This window comes from Balearica regulorum, chromosome Z (genome assembly GCF_011004875.1).
Source record: "Balearica regulorum gibbericeps isolate bBalReg1 chromosome Z, bBalReg1.pri, whole genome shotgun sequence".
Lineage (NCBI taxonomy): Eukaryota > Metazoa > Chordata > Aves > Gruiformes > Gruidae > Balearica > Balearica regulorum.
Genome location: NC_046220.1, coordinates 66,728,028 through 66,745,713, shown reverse-complemented (window position 1 = coordinate 66,745,713; position 17,686 = coordinate 66,728,028). Strand labels below are relative to the sequence as shown.

The following is a 17,686-nucleotide window of genomic DNA, read 5'->3' as shown; positions in this document are numbered from 1 at the left end:
TCTAGTAACTTTTCTAGGAATTGTAAAAAAATCAGTGCATAATTTAATTTCCTACAACAATTTAAATCTCATACCCTGCCATTGAAAGAAAATCCAGAATCAAATGCAGGCTCTAAAAACACTTGCCAATACCCTTTCTAATGATATTTAAACATAATTTTGTGTATTTAATTTTTCACGTAATTAATTGCAAAATAATTTGACTTGCGTAGGAAATGAGATTTCTAAATCGCAAAACGTTAATTCAAGACATTTAGTTCCCAGGCCGCAAAAATCCATCGCGTTTCTTTCCGCCGAAGGGCTGCGTGCAAGTTAAGCACGTTTCTGCTCTCAAGCTTGTAAATTGCAGCTATTCCTGTCGATTCGGTGAAGGTGCTAGTTTTTGGTTCTTCGTTTAAATGGCGGTTATCGGCTTTTTTTCACTCGCCTGAGCCCCGCCGGCGCCGCGATTTAACCCCGCTGCCCGTGCGAGCTGCGCTCAGCCTTGCCCCGGGCCCCCCCGCTCTGCCGGCAGCGGTGGGGACCCGCTGCGCTCCCGCCGCCCAGGCGCCTCGTCACGGGGCCAGCGGGACCCTGCCGGACACCGACCGCGCTGATCTCGGGGGCCGGCACCGCGCTCGCCCACCGCTCCCGCTCACGTACGCGGCGCACGGACCTTCCCGCGGCCAGCTGGGGTCTCGCGGCGCCCGCCCGGGCTAAGGCTCGACCCGACCAGCGCCCTGAGCCCGCGCCTCGGTCGCGTCGTACCGCCGGGCGGGGCTGCCGCCGCCTCCCGTGCCGGTAGGGGTGGCGCCGCTGCACGGTTAATTACGGCGGCGCGGCGGCGCCGGGGACTCCCGCGGGCGGGGCGGGGGCGGGGCGCGCGCTGGGGATTCCCCCGCCACCCCGCGCGGAACGTTCGGGATTGTTCCGTGACGTCACGGCAGGGGGGCTCCCGCCGGCGGGGCGGGGGCGGGGGCGGGGTCGCACCCTCGGCGGCGGCCGAGAAGCCCCGCCCCGGGCTCCCGCGGGGTCGCGCGGCGACTCTCGCGAGGCTTGTGCGCGCAGAGCATTGCGGCTCGGAGCGGCGCCATTTTGGGAGCGAGGCGAGCGGGGTGTGTGCGTGTGTGTGTGTGTGTGTGCGCGCGTGTGTGTGCATGCATGTGTGTGCGCGCGCGCGCGGGGGGTGTGCGCGTGCGGCGCTCTCGCGCCCGTGGTCCCCGCGGCTGGCGGGGGTGGGGGGCGGCCGCCGCCAGGCCCAGGACACCCCCGGCTCTTCCCCCCCCACCCCCTCCCACCCCAGGGGCGGTGTGGTGGCGGCGGGCCGGGGGGCGCCGGGGCCGGGGAGGAGGCGCGGAGGGGCCGGGGCGGGTACTGGCGTGCGGGGCGCCGGGCCGCCCCGTTCCCTCCCCCGCCCCGCGGCCAGGCCCGCCCTCGGGGAGGGCAAGGGGAGCCGCCCCCGAGCCCCCGGCGGCGCGGCCGGCGGTGGCTGCCGCTGCTGTTGCTGCGCGGGGGCGGCGCGGCCTCCCCCTTCTCCCCGGGCAGGCAGGGCGAGCGCTCAGTGCGGGCCGCTGAAGCCCTTCCCGGTGCCCGGCGCGGCACCGCAACAAGAGGCCCGGTCGCGGCCGCGGAGCCGGGGTCTGCCCGCGCACTGGTCGGGCGGGCGGCCCCGAAGCGGCGAGGCTTTCCCCGGGGCGCGCTGGGGCTCCCCCGGGCGGCTCCCGCGGGGCTCGTTCTGTGGTTCCGGTCGGTGTCCCTGGCCCCGGTCAGCACCGCCCTCCCGGGTGCTTCTAGCAGACATGTCCATCTTTCCCAATAAAAGGAGAAATGCCCCTTTCTTATCTTTAAAAAAAAAAAAAAAAAAAAAAATTATTTTCTCCTCTCGGGAATGAGAAGCAGGAGAACGTTTTCGCTGATAGGCTGCGCTCTCCCATGAACATGCCTACTGCTTTCTCCGGGGTGCGAGTGAAGGTTTAACCGAGGCTTCTGTACTCGCGTTCGTCTCCCCGATTGCATGCGTGTTTGCTTTTTAAGAGTCAGGTTTATGTGTTTGTCTGATGCCAGTTCAGATTTCCAAAGAGAAAACTGATTGTTCTGGTTCTTTTTACCGTAGGCAGTTTGGATTACAGAGAGAGTCCTGGATGTTTGCAGCCTTTTGCTTCAGCTGGTAGGGAGAAAAAAAGAGGTGGAAACGTACCTGCAGCAGCTGCTGCTCGTGAAAGGGGAGAAATATCGGACACTGTTTTGGGATTACTTGTCCAAGCTCTTCCTCCTGAAACAAACAGTAGGCATCTGAGAAGTGAATTGGAAGTTTGAAGTCGTGAGCTTTTTCTTTTTAGCAGTGCCGAGCACCTCACCCTTAGATGCTTTTGTCCACATGGCATGGATACATGGCTAAATTTATGAAGTTCTGGATACTCCGGCTGCCAAAATAAAGTGCTTTCTTGCTTTTAGATACTTTTTTCTTCTAGGCAACATTCTGTCTGAGTCATAGGCATAAGCAGTTTTGTTAGCTGGCTCCGGGTTAAATGCAGCCTGAGTCACTGTGTAGACATTGCGGAAAAGTTTCATGGCAGATATTTTCCCCTTATCTTATTTTTTAGATTTTTTGACATAGCCTTCTGTCATTTTGCAATGAGACCTATTTTCTAAATGAAGAATCTAATAGATGGGTTTTTATCCTTTTTTCTTTTATATTTTATTTGATATTTTTGTTGAAAAATGTTGTTGCCAATAAGCAGTATGGAGGTATCCAGATAGCTGTTGTTTACAGATGCCTCTGTTACCCGAAGCTAGCAGATGTTCCACAGTTCAGATGTGAAATTTGGATTTTCAGCTTTGCAGTTTGTGCTGTAAAAAGTGTATTTATTTCACCTGGAGCTGATGCTTCTTATAGTGATATGTACATGGAATAGACAAGAGAAGAAGCTGTCAGAGACAAAAAAGGCTTTTTAAGACAGAGAGTTGGCAAATTTTGGAGATAGCCTTGTGGAATCTGTAAGCAAGAAGGATGGGTGGCTGATTTCTGTGAGGTCAAATCTACGTCAAAGAGCAACGAATGTAGTATCAACGAGAACTGGGGATATTATCTCAAGGAAAACAAACTGGAAAAATATAAATCACACAGTACCTAACACCTTGTGTAGTCCTCTTGGATTAGGTAAGTGTTATACTGTTCATAAATCAGCTTACACTTGAATAAACATTTTATCAGTAAAATCCTTAAATTAGTAATGTTTACTGCTGGGGGGTTGTTGGGTTTTTGAGAACGTTGAAATGAGCTTGCAGAATCTCATTTTTACTTGCTGTTTTTAATAATTAATGGAATAATTCTTGAAGAATTTGAAGAATACATGTTCAAGAAGAAATGTGTGGATAGGAATGTGATTTTTCTGGGAGATCAAAAAATAGGTACATCTAGACTGAATCCCTAGGTAACTTATCCTTCATGTTAGTATAGTAATCTCAGCAATGAGCTATTATACTTATTGACCAGGTCTGCTGGATGGCTTGGAAATCTCAATCTTTCATTTGCATTAGATGTTTTTGCAGTATAATAATAAACTAATAATGTAGTTTTGTGGGCATTTATTTATTTATTTATTATTTCCTTCCACTGTTCTTTGTCGCTTAAGTAACCAAGATATTTTTTACCAAAAATTAGTTTTACTGTCTATGCAAACTAGCTTTTTAATGTGTTGATATTTTAAGGTTGTGTTCAGAGTAATTTCCTATTCTGTAGGAATGAGTGAGCCTGGTCTGTAAGTATAACATTACAAAAACCCTCCACCTTTTTGGAAGGATTCAAAACAAAATCTAGTGAACTAACTAATTTTACATGTTATTTTTAGATGTATTGCTGTCCCCTTCCTCCTGTAGTGGTTGAATGTTTCTGAAGATAGATATAATTTAAATATTGAAATTAATATGTTTACAATAATTTTTTTGTAGGTTTGCATTCAACTGAATTGCTACTGCCTCAAAGAAAATTAAGATGGACAGAAGAACTTAATTCAAAAGTCAGTGGTAGTTTTACTTAAGTTCTCTCCCCCCCTGCTACCCCTTGATAATTCATAAAGCTTTAAATTAAGCATTATTGGGTAGACTGTAAACTGAGTGTCTGTTAAAGGTGATACATTTACCTTAGTTGCTACCTCTTAAAAATTCTTCAGAGCTTCTGCAGTACTGAAGTAGTAGTAGTAGTGAGCTAATGAAAAAAGGAATGGGCAGTGCAAAGATGTTTGGGAGGATGGCTTGTGTTAAAGCCTTGTAGAAAAAGTAATGTTAAGCATGTGAAACTGTATGTAAAGATTGCTACAGTGGTTTTTTCCCCCCTGTACCTTGTTATTTTGACCACGAATTAAAGCCTTGCATCTAAATAAGTTTTTTAAATTCTTAGGCTCGCTGAAGTAGTTGTATTCTGTGTGCTGTCTTGTCAAGATCTAAAAGTTGATCTACCTTCAGCATTTTGCTTTGTTTGGATGGCCTTGCTGTTTTGTTATTTTAACTTCTATTTCAGTTTCGCTCTTTTGAAAACATGGAAACTGGAACATGATTTGGAGTCTGTTCCTGTAATTTCTTGTGGCTGTGGCTTGTGTCTCTTTTACATTGAGTCTCAGTGTGGCTGGGGATTGACTGAATGAACTGAGCCACATGTGAAGGAACCAAACCGACAAAGAAGAATGATCTTCCTCATTCCTTTAGTTGGATTGATCTGTATTTTACTTGAAAGCATTTGGTAAATGGAAGGAGTTCAGGCATGAGTGGCCATTTCATTTGCTTTTTGTCTGTTAGATGGTCATAAACACTAGTAATATGAGTACTTGCTTCTAAACTCATTGGAAAAGTGATATGTCTCTTCTTTTCAAGATAGGAACTTCTAGTGCTGTGAGATACTCTTACCTTTTGACAAGAGGCTCTCACTGAAATCAAGGAGCTGCATCCCCCCACTTACTATTTTGGCTGACATCTTTATCTGGACTCTCTCTTCTGGATGTTTTGAAGAGTTTGCTTTTTAGCTTCATTAAATTAACTCTGTCTTTACATCTTTCTGCTGGTGGGATATATGTATATATTTTCTTTTCACTGTGTTTGCACTTGGGAAGTGCAGTTGTTCTTATTTGTATGCATATGTATTTGACAAGGATTCAGGCATGTTTTAAAGCTGTGCCCTTGTACCCTAAGCAAAATGCATACTGGGGTTAGGCCCATTGAGGAGAAAATGCCTAGCATGCTGGTCCACTTTAATTTCTTCTTTAAGTTTTTATTTGTCTGGTGCTGACCGTCTGTTAAATGGTTTGCAGACAGCTATGAAGATAAGATCCTTGCCCCCAAGAGGTTATACTTTAAGCCTTGATGTAAACATTGCTTTGTACTGGAATAACTGTCAGCAGCTTGGCTCTTTTATTGATGTGTTTATTCTGGTAGAATCCTAAAATGGGTACATTTGTATTGAGACATTGTCTTGAATGGTGTAGGCTGCTCTGCTGTGTGAAAAAACTGTTGGTGGAGGCTTTTAAGAGTAAGCAGAGTTTAAACTTACAGCAAAGCTTAAGTGGAATTACATTTGTAAAATGATATAGAGAAATTGTGTAGATATTTAGCTTTGTTAGTACTGAACAAGTAAATGTGCTTTATGGTTCTTTCTTTCCCTCCATTCTAATGAAATTCTTGTGTTTAAAATGTGTGTGTAAACCAGTGATAGTTCATCAGTGACTTTTGGGGAAGTTGCTTTTATTTTTCAGTACGAAGACTAAATTCTGTCCTGCAAGGAGAACTATTTACAGACCTTATTATAAATGAACTCAAATGAGACTTGGCATGCTTTTTGTTTTGGTTTTTATTACTGTGTGTGTTTGAGCGGTAGTATTACACAGTAACTGGTGGTGCTATCAACTCTTCCACAATCACCTCCTTTTGTATTTTGGGTAAACATAGTCTGGGAAACAGCTAAAATACATAGAATTACTTTTCTGCTTTATTCATTCAGTATAAGTCAAAGCTGCTGACTTTTTAAACTGCTTTTTCTTCAGATCCTTGTGAAGACTCCAAAGCGCAAAAGAATTCCTGGTGATTTTGTTACATAATGTATGCTGAACGGGGTAGTGATGTTATTGCACTAACACTTCAGCTTTTGGACTTTGAACCTTGCAAAGGGCAAGAGATGAGCATTTATCTAGCTCTCCACTAATGCAAGTGTATAGGGTTTCAAGCAGAAGGAACCTGGTTGTAGTTTACCTTCAAATATGAAGTTATTCTGTGTTATGAAATTGTTTACTTTTTAAATTTACATTTTGGTACAGCGGAAGGAGGAAAAACTTTTTTGAATAGAAGTGATGATTAAGTTGTTCAAAACTTTCTTATTAACTTTGTTTCTAAAACATTTCCTAAAAGATGTTTTGAATGTTGTGACATTAATATTTGATTCACAGAAGTGATGTAAACCTTGTTGCTTATGAAGCACATTTATATTTATACAGGAAGGGGACCATACGATAAAGTGCAGTGACTGGGATTTTTAGAACATCAGTGTCCCCCCAAGTCTGCCGACATTCTAGATCCTTGTGCAGAACAAAGTGTGCTTTAGTCGATTCGTCCTCACATAAGGAACTTTAGCCCTAGGTAGAAATGAAGGTGAATTTTCTTTTTTTTTTTTTTTTTTTTTGTGTTTTTGCTAAGTCATTGTACAGCTAGGTTGTAGGGCTGTGGCTGTACTAGACAATGTGTTGGCTTTAAATGGTTAAACAATTGACTGTTACAGTTTGACTTCATACACTTCTTATACCTAGGCATGCCATTAGACTTTTGGAGGTGTTCAGTGTTAAAGGAGGAGCTGCTGCTTGAGCATTCACACAACATTCACGGTGTTGTGTACACACACACTTCCTGGGCACACTTCCTCCTTCTTCAGGCTCAACCCTAAGTTTACTGCAGCAGAGTCTCAGGCGTTGGATTTTATAAAATAATTAATTGAAAGGTACAGCAGTAAGAACAGCCTGGGCTGGGTGGGGTGCCTCCAGGGTGAGGGACCCTGAACAAAGAAATCCCGGAGCAATTACACACTTGTGATCTATACACCCACCCCTCATGCACCCTTCACGCGCTGTCCAAGCTCTTTTAGTTCCAATGGTGATTTTTGGTCTGGGATCTTTTAACATCTAATTGGATTCTTTTTCTGTGCCCAAGCAGGCTATTATCTTGCTGATTTGCAGTTTCGGCCGAAGGTTGGAGCCTCCATATCGTCTGGTTTGCACTCCTTCGGCACCTGCCCTTGCTGGCAGAACATGGAGAACTGAAGCGTCCCAGACTTGGGAAAAACAATGGTGATATCAAAATACTTTCCTGTGTTAAAAGACTAAACACAGCACTGTACCAACTGCTAGGAAAATTGCTAAGAAAAATAACTCTATCATAGCCTAAAGACTTCAGCAAATCTAGCCACTCATGCTAAGTAAAGCTAAGCAAACAGCGCAAATCACACCCTATTATAATCCTAAGTAATTTATTCTAATTAAAACTTATTTATGTTAAACAGTTAATATCCCTCAACAGCTCCTCCCTTTGTGTGTGTGTGAGACACCTTGAATGGTGTGTGAATGGTCGGGCAGCAGCTCCTCCTTTAACATTTAGGTTTGACAGAGGACATGGATCCATCCTCAGTGTTCTGCAGGAAGCCTTAGTTCTCATACTTCTTTTTAAATATGAGGCAAGAAAGTAAATTTAAAAAGTGTGGATATTTTCTTTTACTCTTCCTTATTGTCCAGTGCCAGAATATTCATCAGAACAGTTCTGCATTGGATGGTGGGGACAGCGAGACTAAATCTGGAGATTTGCCTTGCTCTGCAGTAGTAGCACAGTTGAGAAAGAGGCCTTAGCTGAATTCTTCAGAACTTTTTAGTGGCCCTAGAACCAGTGGGAGAGAAGACTTTTAAAGGTTCAGCTCCCTTTCTTTTTATTGGAGGTGTGAGCCTTTGACAATAAACTTTAGAGAACCAAATAACTTGAGAGAATTGCCATACCCAAACTTAACCTCATTTGTAAATTATGTCCGTAAACCCTCTTCTACATTGAAATATAGGGAGGGGGCAACACGCGCACTTTCCCTTCAAAGTGTTAAAAAATTGGTTGTAGAGATTTAAGCTCATTCTGTTGTTGTGGCTGTGTATTTACATGGAGACAAAAGAAAGGAAATAATAATCTTTAGTTGAAATAATTGTCATGCTTTTGCAGCAATTTGCGATCAGTAGAAATGCTTCCATTTTTAAAACTCTGTAAAGCTTGTGTTGGGGTTGGAATATTACTTTCTGTTTTATTAACATGCAAGTTTGGGATAGCAAAATAACTTGAAATTAGCTTATTTTGCTTTGTTCAAACTAAATGAATCACAGAGTAAGGAAGATCTCTAATAAGCTCTGTCTTTAAAAGGGGGATGGAAATTGGGATCTATAGGATTTAAACAAAAGTAGTTTAAAGTTTACACTTACAACTTTACTTCAAATTAGTCCTACTCTTGACTAGAAATAACAGCGAAGGATCTGTTATCACAAGAGATTTGTTGTTTGAAAGAACGTGGTTTTGTGGCAGAAGGAAAAAAACTTTTGATGGAGTGGGTTATTTTAAAGGCCTGCTTAGTTTGAGAAAAATTCTGAATGTTTCTGTTTGTGAAGGAGAGACTGTGTAGTCTGATGAGTAGGACTTGTGCGTAGAGTTTCTCTGCCTAATTCAGAGCAAAGCTTTGTAGTTTTTCTATGGCTGATGCTAAGTAGATGAAATAAACCTTTGAAGCTGGTCCAAGGCGGGAGAACTGATGGGTCAATTTATTCTGTAGCTCAGTTATTCTGGAGTTGCTCTGTTTTAGTGAGAACTTTGCCTGCTTTTTGTAGTGAGAACTTTACCTTGGCAAATAGCTTTCTGTTTTTATTGTCATGAAATGCAGCACCACTGGTGTTTGGCACGTCTTTGATAGTAAACGTTCAGTTCTAATTCCCTCCTAGAAAATCATGTGCCTCCTTTCCCTTCTTGTTAGATGGTCACTCTTTTCAAAGATGTCATACAGGCTTCCTTATTAGACACCTCTGAAATTCATATATATGCTTCATTTGTCTTCCTGACTTCTTAAGGATTTGATATACTTGCTGTAGCTCATTACCAAGGAAGCAAAGCAGCAGCAGTGGCAACAAACTCGAGACATCGAATAATACATAACCTTTTATTTTTTCTACTGTCACATTATAGTATATTTTAATTCTGATGGCTTACAAACTTGTTTTCCCCTATTTTTAGATATTATACTAAAAATTATGGTGACAAGGTGAGGGTGGATTGTCAAACAAGTGTGTAGCTGAGGGGTGGAGTTAAGGTTCCCACATGTAGTTTGTGGTGTGGTGTGCTTATGGTAATAATAATCTGTGAGGCATTAGGTAAAAGATCAGAGGTATGTGCCACTTAGATAGGTGTACATGCTAATTTTAGACTTTTCTGAAGACTATGAATGTGTATATATCCATGTACTTTTAACATTTATTCTGTTCAAGAGTTTCTCTATGCAAATCGATAGACTGAAGTTCTAAACTGGTCTTCAGGGAGCATCAAGAAATTTGAATTTATATCTCCCTTCTAACTTTGGGAATTTGTGGCTTGAAGCTTCTGTATTTTTTTCCCCTGTTAATAAGTTTGCAACTCCACTCACAAGCTTCAAGTATTCCTAGCTTTTTGAGGTTTTTTTGAGAGACAGTCTCTGAAATACCCAGTGTCACAGAAACTGCTTCCTTTGAAATAATATAGGCTATCCACAGAGCATGAGAAGTATAGAAGCTGAAAATGCAGAACTATTTTTACTTGTCTCTAGCTTCTGGTGAGATGGGTTCAGCTGTCAGCGTGGGTTTTTTTCCCCTAATTTTTAGTATTATTTTAAAAATTGTTTTTCCCATAAAATTTTGGTTGGCGCCATTTAAATTGGATGTATTTATTAATATGATAAATCTATAAGATGGACAAAAGCATACAATCTTTTAGTAAATTAAATTTTTAGATTGTAGGTGTTTTGGCTATTTTACTTTTATATTGACTAACCTTTTCCTTGTTATAATGATGTCACCATTTTTGTTTCTTCATGCTAGGACATTATGGAAAAAAAAAAGCTGTTTTTGTTTATTCTGGTAGTTCAGACAAGTAGTGTTACCAAATGTATTTTGCCCACAGTAATGAAACCTGTCTTAAACATTCAAGACATCTTTCTGGACTGAGTATATATTTTTATTTTGTACACTTGAAGAAACCTCCCTGAAGTTGGATCTCTTCAGTACCAATGGGACTGTCTTACCTCTGCCAGCTAAATACTGGTTAGACAAGTTAAACAACATGCTCTTAAAATTGGGTGGAGACAGTCTCTGATCTCATGTCCTTGTCATCCTAAAGTTCTGCTGTGCTTTTTTCTCCACCCACGGTGGAGAAAGGATCAGGTTAGGGAACACTTAAACAAGATCTACGTAAATCCATGCGGCCTGACAGGATGCACCCATGAGTGCAGAGGGAGCTGGCTGATGTCATTACAAGGCCATTCGTTATTATCTTCAAGAGATCTCAGGGTGATTGGGAGAGGCTCTTGAGTGCTAGAGGAGAGCAAATGTCAATCCTGTCATCAGGAAGGATAAGAAGGAGGATCCAGGGAACTACAGGCTGGTCAGCCTCACTTCAGTCACTGGGAAGGTGGTAGAGCAACTAATCCTGGAAACCATTTCCAAACACATGAAGGACAGGAAGGTGAGTGGGAGCAGTCAGCATGGCTTTATGAAGGGGAAATCATGCTTAACGAAGCTAATAACCCTCTGCAAGGAGCTGACTAGCTTGGTAGATGAAGGGAGAGCAATGGATGTTATTTATCTTGATTTCAATAACGCTTTTGACATTGTATTCATGATATCCTCCTAGAGAAGCTGACAAAGTGTAGAGAAGTGAATGATGATGTGTATCAAAAACTGGTTGAATGGCCAGGCCCGGCTTGTCAGAGTTGTGATCGGGGCACAAAGACCATTTGGAGGAAGCTGTTATTGTTGTACCCCAGGGTTCAATACTGGAGCCTGTACTATTTAACATCTTCATTAAAGTCATCGACAATGGGGCAGAGTTTACACTCAGCAAGTTTGCAGATGATACAAAATGGGGAGGAATGGCTGCTATGGTAGATGTTTGTGCTGCCATTCAGAGGAACCTGGACAGGATGGAGAACTGGACAAAGGACAAAGGATCCTCATGAAGTTCACAAAGGGAAAGTGTGAAGTCCTGCATCTGGGGAGTAGTATGCCATGCTACTGCACATGCCAGTACATGCTGGGAGCTGACTAGCTGGTAAGCAGCTCTGCAGAGAAGGACCTGGGGGTCCTGGTGGACAAAAAGCCAACCATCAGCCATCTGCATAACAAATAAGGCCAGCATCTCCCTGGGCTACATGAGGAAGAGCGTTGCCACCAGATCAAGGGGAGTTCATCTCTCCCCTCAGCCCTGGCGAGGCCAAATGTGGAGCACTGTGTCCCACTATAGGCTCCCCAGTACAAGAAACGTACGGACTTAGTGGAGTGTGTTCAGTAAAGGACTGTGAAAAGATGATTAAGGTACTAGAGCATCTTTCCTATGGAGAGAGCCTGATACTCTTTAATCTTCTAAGGAACTAGAGTTGGTCCTTAGTCTTTCAAAATGTTCTCTGGATGTAATATACTTTCTGAAAAAGTATCTTTTTCAGAAGATACTTTCCAGATTTAAAATTAGTAAGTGTATTGGGTCTGGCTGAGATGGAGTTAATTTTCCCCACAGCAGCCCTCATAGTGCTGTGCTGCGCGTTGGTAGCTAGCAAGGTGTTGATAACACACCAGTGTTTTGGCTACTGCTGAGCAGTGCTGGCGCACATCAAGGCTAGGCTGTCTCTCCAACATTTCTCTCCCCCTTCCCCCCCCCCCCCCCCCCCGCCCCCCTGCACCAGCAGGCTGGGGGTGGGCAAAATCTTGGGAGGGGACAGAGCCAGGACAGCTGACCCCAACTGACCAAAGGGATATTCCATGCCATATGACGTCTGCTCAGCAATAAGAAGCTGAGAGATAGGGCGTGGAACTGGGGGCATGTGTTTTTTCATAAAACGTTTGTCTTCTGGAGCAATCACTACACATACTGAAGTCCTGCTTCCCAGGAGGTGGCCAGACATCGCCTGCTGATGGGAAGTAGAGAATAAATCTTTTGCTTTTGCTTTGCTTCTGCACGTGGCCTTTTGCTTTTGCTGTATTAGACTGCCTTTATCTTGACCCATGAGTTTAGGGTTGTTTTTTCCATTTTATTTTTCTCCTCTCCCTGTCCAGCTGAAGAAGGGAGTGATAGAGTGGTTTGGTGGACGCCTGGCATTCAGCCAAGGTTAAACCACCACAGTAAGCCATCAAATTCATGTTTTTCTCATGTAAAATTTTGTGAAGGTGAAAACGATGAGGGAGACTGCAAGTTTGTTAATGCTATTAAGGGCCTACAGAACGCTGAGGAAAGAGGGTATGCCCTCAGAGGGATGTTACAAGGTAGCTATGTTTCATTACAATGGGATGCTTAAAGTTCATAACCCTGCCTGTGATAAATTGAAGAGTTGTGGTGTTGTGAGGTTCCTCCTATAATCTGTAATAGGTGTGGACCTGGGAAAGTAAAAGGTAGGATTACAAGTTTTTACACTCCAGTCTTACCAGTTGCAACATTGTTGTAGTGCTTATAGTTAAATGCATTAAATATGTGATACTAAATGCATCCTAAACCAAGTAATGAAAATTGTCTCAAAAAATAATAGCAGTTAACTGTGAATGCATATTGTCTTTTATGCCATAGTCCTTTCGGGATTCTGTACTTCAATAATTGGGCTCATTTTTTCTTATTTGACCTGTTTATACAAAACAAAAACATGGAACTAAAATTCAGAATGCTTTGATTACATCTGCTTGCTCTGCTCTCTGCCCTTGCAATACCTGAGAAGAGCATTTCTTCCTGCCCTGTCTGTAGGCTCTCAAGTCCACTTACGCAGCCAGTGCAGAGATTCCGTTAAGGTGAATTCTCATGGGAGTCACTTTTCCAACTCCTGAAGAGTATTATGCACTTCCAGCGATGCTTATGGCTGTTTTTAGTGTTGTATAAGTAGGCAAATATATATAGAGAGGACTTCTAATGCTGGAAAGAGTTGATGAGTGGAAGTCAAGCTAGAAGAAATTCTGGATAAAGAATAAGGGAACAGAAGAGATCACTTAAACTTCTTTTTTTTTTTGTATGTAACCAGTTTATTCCAGACCTCAGTAGCCTTTGTTTTATTGATGTGTTTAAGGCCAGGTTGAAGACATTTGTAAAGGAAATTACAATTATTTCACTGTGTTGGCAAGAGCAGCGCAGGAGACATTATATCAATTTCTAGTATACAAAGGAAGTCAGGTTAGATCATAAGTGTTCCAGTGTTTGAGTTGGAGACTTTTTTAATATATTTTAAAGCTTTGTCAGGTCTAATTGTTTCTAGCTTTTTATAGATGCCTGGCATGGGAAAAAAAAAAAAAAAGTCTAGGTCTTTCTTCTTGCCTTATCCTTTTGCTCTATAACTTTTGGCAGCACAGCTGCTTCCTGGTTTAGCGCTGCAGCTAAGTGAGTTAATAAATGCACTTGATTCTGTCTGTAGTGACTCTACAGTTACCGTGTCTGTAGTGAGTCTGGTATGTGACTGCACTGTATTCCCATTTTTGATGTGCTACATAGAGATAGAGGCTGGACTAACAGATGTTAGTTTTTCACTGTGTTTGGCCTGTAATGCTCTCACGCTTCACTAGTGGTTAGAAACTACTGCCACGTAGCTGCCTATTTGGTGAAATCATTCAGGAGTGAAGGAGGGTGAAATCTGTAACTGACTTAGGTGGCAGGGGTCCCTAATGTAGGACAAATGGTATGAGAATGAACAAGCATTCTGTGGTTGACTTGTTAGGTTTTGGTCTGTCGTGTGTTGTCCCATTCTTCTCCCATTTCTTCCCCCCGCCCCCTCCGAAAACATGGAGGGGAGGAGGACGACAGGGGGAGAGATTGTTTTTAAAAAAAATTACTGCAAGAAATGACACAAATTTTATTAAAATGTGAGAAATTGTTAAACCCAAGATGTATTCCATAACACTGTTCTGGATAGTTTGTGCAACTGGATCTCCTTCATTTATGTATTTTGTGCCCCTGTTTATGTACGAAATGCATGGAGGGTTTTAGCTTACAAACAAGCTTTGCAAACAAAACTTAAACATTAGTTATTTGGTCTGTTGCATGTTTTTTTCAGTAATAGTGAATTAAAGGTTGCAGATAAGGTGAAAATTGTAATGTAAGATGAAACTTGAAGAAGCACTTTGCTAAAGTAATCTGAAAGTAGGTTAATCCAAAACTTCATGAATAACTTTCTGGTTTTGTTTTCTGCTTTTGTACCATGTTGAATTCTATCTGTGTTACTGCAGGAAAAATAAATAAATAAATAATACTTTGTTGGTAGTGGGTAGTCTTCATGCTTAAAAAATTTGGGTTTTAAACACTATATTGATTTCAAGTAGCAGGGGAGAGAGGGGGAAAAAACTTCCTGGGGGAACAGTATTCTCATATGGTTATCACCTAAGGTGGGAAAAAGTGTATTAATTATTACAATTTGTACATGCATTTTGCTACACATTAAACTCTTCAGTTATAATTACCCATTTCTGATTTAGAAGCATAATAGGAATTGACAAGTTCAAATATTTGTCTTAAGTGTTAAAGTTGTTCCAGAATCTTGCTCTTCTGATCTTCAGGACTGTGTGTCCAGCCCAAATCTACTATGATTGGTATCTTCTTGTGATTCTTACAGTGTTTTGAATTAAGACATCTCTTTTCTTGGTGGAATTTACTCCTACAAATGTTTAAAACCACTGTTTAAATACATCCTAGGTCCTCATTTTGTGAGGCAAAGCATGCCAGGTAGTTTTCTTGGACTTTTCTTGTCCTGATCACTGAAATAGTTCATTGTTACACCAAGTGAAATTGTAAATTTCTGTACTGTTATTCTAACTGTGAGTTGACTTCTATCTTTTTCTGAGATTATTTTAAAAAGAAAAATATAGTGCAGGAAAAAATTACTATACTGTTTAATATTTGATTTCTTCATTTAATTTTGCAAGCAAGAGTTTAAAAAAAAAAATATTTGCCTTTTCCTGATCTGCTTGTTTCCTGATTTAATTATGGATGGCCAGGGTATTTGTGCCTATTAGAAGTTAGTACTGTTTAATATGAAAAAACTCGATTTTATCTTGTTTAATTGCAAGATCAATAATATGTACAATCAGATGAGAGAAAGTGTTTTCTTGACGTGGGTGGTATGGAGGTCAGTATCCTCAGTAGTTGCTTTTCTTGGTAGTCTTTAACGGTAAACCTGTGAAATTGGTCAGGTAGTGTTCTAAAAATACATCTGTGTTTTTTTTATGGCTGGTTTTTTTTTTTTTATCAAAACCAGCTGGAACAATTAGACCTAAAAGAGTTTTTCTTTTATGGGCTTATTCAAATTTACAGATATTCTGCTGCTGACTTTGTACTCTGAGTATTGTGTAGTTTTGGCCCAGGCCTCTGTCTTTATCACTTCACTATACTGCTTGGTAGGAAAGGAATTGACTCATCTGACAGAGCAGCACCATCAAAAACCTTTTTAGAACTTGAAGAACTGACAACATGAGGAAGACTCGAATCTGCTTCTAGAATAATTTTTGTGGGAAGAAAAATACATCCAGTATCAGTGAGCTATGGACAAAGCTGTTCAAAACACCTTTCCAGTCCTCCGATACTTGGTGATCAACAAATCTTGACTGAGTCCTTGATTAATGTGCAAAAGGTAAAAGTTGGGGATGTTAGAGTGTCGTGGTTTAACCCCAGCCAGCAGCTCAGCCCCACACAGCTGCTCGCTGACTCTCCCCTGTAGGATGGGGGTGAGAATTAGAAGAGTGAAAGTGAGAAAACATGTGGGTTGAGATAAAGACAGTTTAATAGGTAAAGCAAAGCCACGTGCACAAACAAAGCAAGACAGGGAATTTGTTCACCACTTCCCATGGGCAGGCAGGTGTTCAGCCATCCCCAGGAAAGCAGGGCTCCATCGCACGTAACTGTGACTTGGGAAGACAAATGCCATCACTCCGAACACCCCTCCTTCCTTCTTCTGCCCCCAGCCCCTTATATGCTGAGCATGATGTCATATGGTATGGAATATCCCTTTGGTCAGTTGGGGTCAGCTGTCCCGGCTGTGTCCCCTCCGAACTCCTTGTGCACCCCCAGCCCCACTCGCTGGTGGGGTGGTGTGAGGAGCAGAACAGGCCTTGGCTCTGTGTAAGCACTGCTCAGCAGAAACAAAAACATCTCTGTGTTATCAACACTGTTTCAGTACAAATCCAAACTAGCCCTATACTGGCTACTATGAAGAAAATTAACTCTATCCCAATCAAAAGTAGCACAATGAGTTAAGAAAAAACTTTTTTCATGGCAGTTGAATAAATAGTAGTGTTAGGAAGCTTGCTAGTTTTCTAAAAATACCAATATGAATTTATTAAGAAATCACATTGTTAGTGCCTTTGTTGTCCCATACCTAATAGCCAATTCACCAATAATACTTCTTGGATCCTTTGTTATGTTCTTATTTGGTATAAACATAATCTCTCCCTTTGTTTTTCAGACTGTAATTGTCTTGGTCTGAAGATTTGGTTGTTGTTGTGCTGATCTTCCACTATTGATACCTGTCTTGATCCTTTCTAGAGGTTTCATGATTGTCCTGCTTGGAGATGAGAACTGTATCTGAGGGAAGGAGCTGCAGTCTGCTCACATTTAATTTGCTGTTTCTTAATTTAGCATCTCTTGTATTGGTTCATCTGTAAACGTATACCCTTTTCTGTTTCTATACCATTACTGAGCATGATTAATAGTAAAAGTGAATTTGGTTCCTGTTAGAAAGACAAGCTATTTTTGTGATGGTTTGTGACTCTAGAACTTCCTTCATTTGTTTTTTATTAGTCTGACACAATTGGATACTTTAGAAAATATCTCTGGAATTTTTGTTGAGAGTAATTTAAAAGAAAGTGTTGGATGACTTCAACAGAGCAATTTATAACAAGTTATTTGGGTGAGACTTACCTTTAAACTTGTCTCTCTTTGATAATGTTAGTAGATTTTGTGCATCTTACCTTACAGTTTACCTCTGATATTGGAGGTACCTAAAAACTTATGTATGAGCTCATAGCATAAAAAAGAACTGGCAGCTCAAGTAAGTGCAGTTTAATGCTTACAAATCTGTTAGACTTTCTTTTAGAAGCTGAAACATTCTCATCTGTCACTGGAAATCTGCAATAGCCTGGCTCAGGCCAGAATACATCAATAATTATCAGTTACCGAGTTCAGATTCCACAGTTTACTAGTGCTAACGTTACAGCAGCCTTAAATTTAAATCTACTACACCTATGATCACTGACTAACAGATCTGCACGCTGTTGTGCAGAGATGTGGAACACATGTTTATTTGGGTTTCCCTTTGAAATGCATGTGGGTGTTTATTATGTTTTCACTAGCTGGATTTCTAATAGTGTGTATATCATACTTAAAATATTTTTGAATCATTGGCAATTTTGCAGTGTCTAGCTGCAGAGCATGATTCAGATATCTGTATAATTCAGGC

At 41.6% G+C, this 17,686-nt stretch overlaps 1 protein-coding gene across 3 annotated transcripts in view; it reads left to right on the top strand.

The window, feature by feature from the left end:
* Window positions 1-1,015: 1,015 nt before the first annotated feature.
* The window catches only part of GPBP1 (GC-rich promoter binding protein 1), a 35,951-nt gene continuing 19,280 nt past the window's right edge, over window positions 1,016-17,686 (top strand). For 2 of the 3 annotated variants that reach the window (XM_075739361.1, XM_075739358.1), the window contains exons 1-3: window positions 1,016-1,094; window positions 2,093-3,139; window positions 3,931-3,998. The gene's annotated coding sequence lies outside the window, so the exon portion shown is untranslated. Of the gene's footprint in view, window positions 1,095-2,092; window positions 3,140-3,930; window positions 3,999-17,118; window positions 17,138-17,686 lie in introns of those variants that run through there. The other variant, XM_075739359.1, reaches the window with a different exon arrangement.